Genomic DNA, 6,251 nt, shown 5'->3' on the forward strand with positions numbered 1-6,251 from the left:
TCTCTGTCTCTCTCTCTCTCTCTCTCTCTCTCTCTCTCTCTCTCTCTCTGTGTGTGTGTGTGTGTGTGTGTGTCCCACTCAAGAAGTACATATATGTTTTTTTTTTGTTTTTTTTTTTTTTTTTTTTTTTTTTTGGTTTTTCGAGACAGGGTTTCTCTGTGTAGCTTTGTGCCTTTCCTGGGACTCACTTGGTAGCCCAGGCTGGCCTCGAACTCACAGAGATCCGCCTGGCTCTGCCTCCCGAGTGCTGGGATTAAAGGCGTGCGCCACCAACGCCCGGCTTAAGAAGTACATATATGTTTTTATTTTTGAACTATGGGGACTAGAGCACACTTTTAATCTCCCCTCTTGGACTCCTGGAAGGCAGAAGAAGCCTAGAATCTTCCCATTCCCACAGTACCTTGTAGGAGATAGGTCCATTGTACACAATTGACTCTGAATGTCTTCATATATTGAGGATAAAATTACACTCATTAGTCTAACTTTTTATTACTTTAATGTGATTGGCTGAAAAAGTGAATGATGATAATTTTTTAAAATTTCATTAAATGTAATTGTGTCACTTCTGTCCTTTCTTTTCTCCCAACCCCTTCCCTTCTATGATTCCTCCCTCTGACCCCTCCCATGGCCCCCCACTCTCTCTCAAATCAATGGCTTCTTTTTCTTTGACTATTATTGTTACTTATGTATACACATAAATATATAAATACAACTTGCTGAGTCTCTTAAGTGTTGCTTGCACTTATGTGATTTCAAAGTTGACCATTTTGTATAATCAATTTGGATAATCAATTAGGGAACTCATTGCTAGGAGAGGCTCTCCTCTCAGAAGTCATTGGTTGCCTGTAGTTCTTTGTCTAAGACTGGTGACCTATGAGATTTCCCCCTTCCATGTTAACAAGTTTAATTGGTGGTGTCCTTGCTTAGGTCTTGTTAAGGCAGCCATATTGTTGAAGTATCATGGATGTAGCTTCCCAGTCATTTCCAGGAGACACAATTTCACAGCAAACTTCCTGGTCCTCTGGTTCTTACCATCCTACCACTGCCTCTTCCATGATGTTCCTTGAGCTTAGGTGCAAGAGTTCTATTGTATGTGTATGTTAGGTCTGGGCACCCATGATCAGTACATCTCTGCATATATAAACGGCAATTTAAAAATGTATTTAAGGTTCAAATGTTTATATGTATGTGGGTATGTTTGTATATATGTGACCTCCTCATCTGTGCCATGGCATGTGTGTGACACACACACACACACACACACACACACACACACACACACAAATACAAAAAGGGAATGAGGCCAATTCACGAACTTCTACATGACAGAGCACAAAGCAAACTTCATATGAAGGTCCTGTCCCACTGCATGCCTTTTCTTACTTTTAGAGCATTCCCTAAGCTCTATTCTTATACATTCAATTTCTGAGTGGTTGGTTTAGTTGTTGTTGTTTTGTTTTGGTAGTATGGTTTTGCTATATTGTTTTCCTTGGGGTGGTTACCTGGACAGGGGTTTGTAGAGAAGGCAAACCTCTCAAGCTTTGCAGATCGTCATCTACCTTCAGAGATGCTGTCTGTTTGCCTTGATACTGGAGCACCCTTCCATTGCTGGGTATGCCTACAGCCTAACTTTGCCAATGTGACAGGCGAAAGCAATGGTCCCTTCAGGTTTGGCTGCTCTGATCACCTTGGCTTTAACTCCTCAACCACTGTTCTTCCTGTGCCCACCATGAGAATCTGTATCTCAAAGGCTCTTCCCTTCCCTGCTCAACCTGCTCAGGGTTTTACTTACTTAATAATTTAATCATTTTGATATAGTACTTAGCTTTTAAACTACAATGTCTTCACCTATATATGAACATCCCAAGAATAATACACCTCTCACTGGACTGTCATATGAAATATATATATGTTTAAAAAAATTGTCCATGAAATATGCATTCCTTTCCTTAATAAATATGAATTAAGAATGAACAAATTATATAAATTCTGAGCAAACATTTATGTCAATTTTCTTTGATGTTTATGTTAACTTACCTCATAAAGTTGTAGTTTGAGCATCTAGACGGTTCAGTTGTATCTGATTTGTTTTTGTATTATATACTTTTAGATTCTTAACTGTTTTAGACTAAAATCTTTCAACAATTATATTTTAAAATTGCTTTTATTGCCGGGCGGTGGTGGCGCACGCCTTTAATCCCAGCACTCGGGAAGCAGAGCCAGGTGATCTCTGTGAGTTCGAGGCCAGCCTGGGCTACAAGTGACTCCAGGAAAGCACAAAGCTACACAGAGAAACCCTGTCTCGAAAAAAAAAAAAAAAAAAAAAAAAAATTGCTTTTATTAGTTGTGATTTATCTCACTAAAATATACTCTGACTCATACCAGTGTTGGGATAGAGGAAGAAGCTAGATTCTCAGTTGTGGTAAGACACGTCTGGTCTCTGGTCTGTAATCCAAGGTAGGCTTTATAAATGACATAGCCCTTGATTCTTAGAGCCACTCCGCACCAGAGATTCCTGAGGGTAAAAAAATTCTGAGTGCTAGTCTGGTATCTCATCATCTCCACTGAGATCAGGAAATCTAACTCAGTGGTGATGTTTCCCGCCACACCATGCTTTGAACTCTTCAAGTTTGGGGACACTCACCTCACAAATGCAGTTCTCTGGGCTTCATTGAAGGCATTACTCCCTAGTCCCTTCAGGACCCAAGGGGTGAGGCAACGCAGATAATTATACATGACCAAGCCTCCATTAGTCTTGTCTCCCTGAGTCTTTAAAATCCTTCCATATGCCATGTGGTGAGTTAGCGTCACTGAATGTAACCTATTATCATGTCAATCTTTCGACCACTCAACCAAGAAAGCAAAACCTTTCCCAGGTGTACGAGCTAATACATTTGTTTCACAGCATTTGCTGTGTTACAAGCTACCCCAAACTTAGTGACCTAAAACAATTAGTGATATTTTATGATTTTCTTGATTAACAATTTGGACTGATCGAAGTGGGGGCAATTCACTTCTGTCCTATCTGGAAGATAGCCTGAAAACAGCAAAGAAAAAAAAAGAGGGAAAGCTGATATGTGTAAGGACTTTTCAAGTTAGTCTATGATTGTATCATACTTCCTTTTTTATACTATTTTTAATTATTTTATATGTATGGGTGATCTGCCTGAAGAGCTGTGTACCACATGTGTGCAGTGCCCTTGGAAACCAGAAGAGGGCGCTGGATTCCCTGGAACTGGAGTTATAGATGGCTGCAAGCCATCTTGTAGTGCTGGGGATAGAATCTGGGTCCTCTGGAAGAGCAGCCACTGCTTTAAACCACTGAACCATCTCTCCAGCCCCAGTCATATTATACTTCTAATGTTTCTTTGGTCAAAGAAAGCACATAGGCATGCCAGCTTTCAGTGTATAAAGAGATGATATGAAACATGGTATTCTGAAGGACCAGAAATACTGTAACAGTCTAAAATATTGAGTCCAAAGTATTCAGGAAATGACAGTCAGGGCTACCCGAATTTCTGCTTCATCTAATGTTAGTGTGTATTATTCTTAATCAAATACCTTTAGAATACACCGCATGTCTTATTCAGTTTATTCAAATATAAATTTTTAAAAAAATCTGTGATTCTCTTGGAATATGAGGCCTTTCCTATCCACTTAGACTCTGCTCCTGTCCCCCTGAATGTGGTGGGGACACTAGGGTGTCTGACAAATGGGGATACCCCCGTGAGGCCATTGTTCATATGTGGTTATTCAGGGTTTTAAGCAAGGGAAGTTAGTTTTACCAGACAGGAAAGAGGGACTTCTTTCATTATGAAGGGGAGTTCAGGGACAAGTTCATAACAATGCTCAAATGTTCCCACTTCTAGCCTGAGTTCTACTCTTTCCAAGTTACTGTTCTCCATAGAATTGTCAGTTCCTGAATGCTTGATTTGCTTCTGAGTTTTCAGTCATATTTGGTTATTTTTGCAACCAGAAGGAGTACGAGATATTTTTAGAGTCAACTTCGAACCTCAACTGATGCTCTGCCTATGGTTTTAGGGGAAATCTCTGAGCTCATTGCTTTGTTCCTGTCCACACGGTAAAGCATTCAGAAGCAGCCACCTCACCTCGCATCCCTTATAACCATCTTTACTAGAGTAAGCTCAAATATAACAGCTTCTCGGTCTCCACAACCCTACCCCTCCATCATCCCCCTCCTCCCAGGTCTCAGGGACTTATGCAGAAAAGAAGGCAGAAAGATTGTAAGTCAGTGGGATGGAGGACATCAAGGAAGCAAGGCCTTCTAGACACAACAGCGCTGGTGCACACGTGAACTCATGGAGACTGTGGCAGCATGCGCAGGTCCAAACTAAATAAGGTCCCAGTGCTGAGAGGCCAACCGGACACAAGGCCTCATCCTTACACAGAAACTTCTCCAACTGACAACTGCTCACAAAAGGAATATTCATTTTCTCCAGTGGAGACATATCACTGGGTATGCACACCACATTTAAGGGGGGCCCCATGCCCAGCATAGATGGCTAACACAAAACAAACTCCATGGTACTTGTAGAGATGCTTTAGCTCATAATACTTTGTTTGGGCTTTTTAAAACAAAAACAAAAAAACTTTTTTTTTTCTCTTGCTTTTCTATTATGTTTTCCAGTTTTGTGGGGTTTATTTTTTGTGTGTGTATGTGTGTGTGTGTGTGTACACGCACTTGCATGTATATGTGTTTCTTGTGTTTTTTCTCTTTTTTTCTGTTTCTTTCTTTGCTTTGTTTTATTCTGGATTGTTTGTTTGTTGGCTTGTTTGTTTTTTAAAGAGAGAGAGAAGTGTGGTGATATTTTTATTTGTATGTTAATAAATAAAGTTTACCTGGAGATGGGGGGGGGGGGGAAGGCCAGCCATTTTAAGTAAACAAGAAGTCAGGCAGCACACGCCCTTAATCCCTTAGCAGGCAGGATCTCTGTGTGTTCAAGGCCACACTAGAGAACAGAGCCAAGAGTGGTGACACACGCCTTCAATCCCAGTACCAACCATAGAGGCTTGGAGGTCTGTACAGATAGACAGAAAGTGACAGAGCTGTGTAGGAAGAAAAAGTGAGGCAGCTGGGCTAAGAGCCAATGAGAGGGCAGAAGAGCAAGGCAATAAAGACGTGGGTAGACAGGAAGTAACTTGCATTTAGAAGGTGCAGAATTGGTAAGGTAAGGTTGGCTGGTGGCTTTCCATATTTCCTGACCTAAGGCTTTCACCCCTATATTCGGCTCCCTGTTTTTTAATTAATAAGGCCATTTAGAAATTCATCTACAGAGAAGGTGTGGAGTTAGATGGGTAGGGAGGTAGAGAATATCGGGGAGGAGACAAGGGAGAGAAAACTGTCATCAGAATATACTGTATGAAAAAAATTATTTTCAATAATTTTTAAAAGGTGAGACTGAAGCTGGCATGGTAGCATGTGTCTGTAATCCCAGCACTTAGGAAGCCAAGGCACAAGAACCTCTTGAGTTGGAAGCTATCCTGGGCTACAAATTGAGAGCCAGTTTCAAACAGAAAAGCAAATTTCATATGCAAACTGGGATATATACAAAAGAAGAATTATTCATTCATGCAAATGAATAACTGAGAGGTGGAATTGGTCCTGACAAATACCCTCAGGAGTCAAGCTCTCTCTACTGTCTGTTCATTCTGATTCCTTCCTGCCGACCCTAGACTCAGTGTGGCCTCTTTTTGTTGTTGTTGTTGTTTTGTTGAGACAGGGTTTCTCTGTGTAGCCCTGACTGTCTTGGAACTCACTCTGTAGACCAGGCTGGCCTTGAACTCACAGAGCTCCACCTGCCTCTGCCTCCCAAGTGCTGGGATTAAAGGCGTGTGCCACCACTGCCCAGCTCAGTGGGTCCTTTTATGATCACAAGATGGTTGCCTGTAGTTAATAGGCCCTCTGTATTCAAACCCACTGGGCTCAGAAGCCAAAACAATCCCCTTCCTCTCTCCCTGAGTTGCATTTTTATTGGTTTATTGTTATCACAACAACAGAAAAGTAACTAATGCATCTGTGAGGTCACAGGGAAATGCAGCCCTGTGGTCTGCTGGATGTTAAGATAGAGATGCTCGAGCATCGAAAAAGTCTTTGAAGTGGTATTTTGGATGTCGCAAGTGTACCTGTGGACTTTTACCAAAATGGGTAAGGAAAGATACCAGGCTTCCGTTAGCTAGCTTCCTCAGTGCTGTGGCAAAAGCCACTTATAGAAGGAATCGTCTGTCTGGCC

This window comes from Peromyscus leucopus, chromosome 1, assembly GCF_004664715.2.
Source record: "Peromyscus leucopus breed LL Stock chromosome 1, UCI_PerLeu_2.1, whole genome shotgun sequence".
In the NCBI taxonomy this organism is placed as follows: Eukaryota; Metazoa; Chordata; class Mammalia; order Rodentia; family Cricetidae; genus Peromyscus; species Peromyscus leucopus.